The sequence below is a fragment of the Pteropus medius genome, unplaced genomic scaffold, assembly GCF_902729225.1.
Source record: "Pteropus medius unplaced genomic scaffold, Ma_sr-lr_union100, whole genome shotgun sequence".
Classification (NCBI taxonomy): Eukaryota; Metazoa; Chordata; class Mammalia; order Chiroptera; family Pteropodidae; genus Pteropus; species Pteropus medius.
Window position 1 is genome coordinate 906,338 of NW_024340692.1, and position 1,483 is coordinate 907,820.

Here is a 1,483-nt window from a genome sequence, read left to right on the forward strand (position 1 = left end):
AAGAAAGCCATCTACAAGAGTTAGGATAATACATTAATTTAAATAGTAATAAGTTTTGAATTAATGTAGGCCAGCATCAGGAAGAAGGCATAGCTCTTTCTTTCCAGTATGGACCTCTATGAGTCACGATTTTTCTTTCAGTCTGGTTCTATGCTGACAACTTAATTTAGGGTCCTAAGTAAAAATTATAGAAAGGGAGGCTTCTTCACTAAAGAGGGTACTTGGGCATTTTATAGCTTACGGAAAGAGGGAAAGGACTTGGTGTTCTCTAAGGGGAGTATGGCTGGCTTGGGACTACTTTAAAAACACATTTTATTGCTTTTTTGATTATAAGAGTAATGCACACTCCTTGTAAAAAAATTGGAAAATATAAAAGTGTCAACAGCATAAAAAAATAACCATTTGTAATCCTGCCACATTTTGGTGTGTTTCATGCCAATCTTCTTTGTCTCTATCTCTCTGTTTCTGTCTGTCTACATATCATACATAATGCACATATAAATTATTGAATTATACTAATTGTAACATATATAATATATAACCTACTTTCATCATTAAAATTTTTCATAAACTTGATTTTAAATAGTTGTGTAATTTTTTTCATTATGTGAATATACAATAATATTTGATATTTCCCATAAAGTTGGATACAATTATTTCTAGAGTTTTTTTATTCCATTATTTTAACATGAATGGATATCATTATTCATAAATATTTTCCTGGATTCTTGATTTTTTTTTTTTTTTGGATAGATTCCTAGTAGCAGAATTTATAGTAATGAGTTTGAAAAATTGTAAGAGATCTTCATGGGTATAGGAAAACAACTATCTATAAAGGTTATGGAAGTTTATTTTTCTACCAGCAAAATTTGAGACTACCTGTCTTATAATACCTTCATCTGCATTGACTAGTATAATTAAAAATTATCATTTTTTTTATTGTTGTGTCTGTAGTCCAGAGACTTGAGGACAATAAATCCATGATTATTTGGTAACTGATTTCCAGTTGGCAAAGTGGCTGTCTCCTGCTGACGTGGATATAAATGTTTCATTTTAAGGAACCATAGGAGTCCTCTGATCATACTATGTAATAAGCGCATTTCGTTTAGTACAGGCTGGGATAAACTCTGATAACAACCCACCTCAAAATCTTGGGGCCTTAATACAATGGAATTTTACTTCTTGCTCAGGCTACTTATACTATAGGTCAACAGTTGATTTTTTGCCCATTCATAATTGCTCTAACCTTAAGAAAGAAATATAATAAGTCATATATTTACTCTTTAATTTTCACCCAGAAAGCATCCATGTCATTTTCATTCATATCTCCTTGTCCAAAGTAAGCTACGTGACCACACTGACTATAGGAATGGGAAAGGACTACGCTTTCCTGAGCCCAGGTACAGACAAGGGAATAGTCATTGAATAGCACTGATAACTACCATGCCTAAGTGACTAATCATTGAGGAAAGGGCTGTACCCA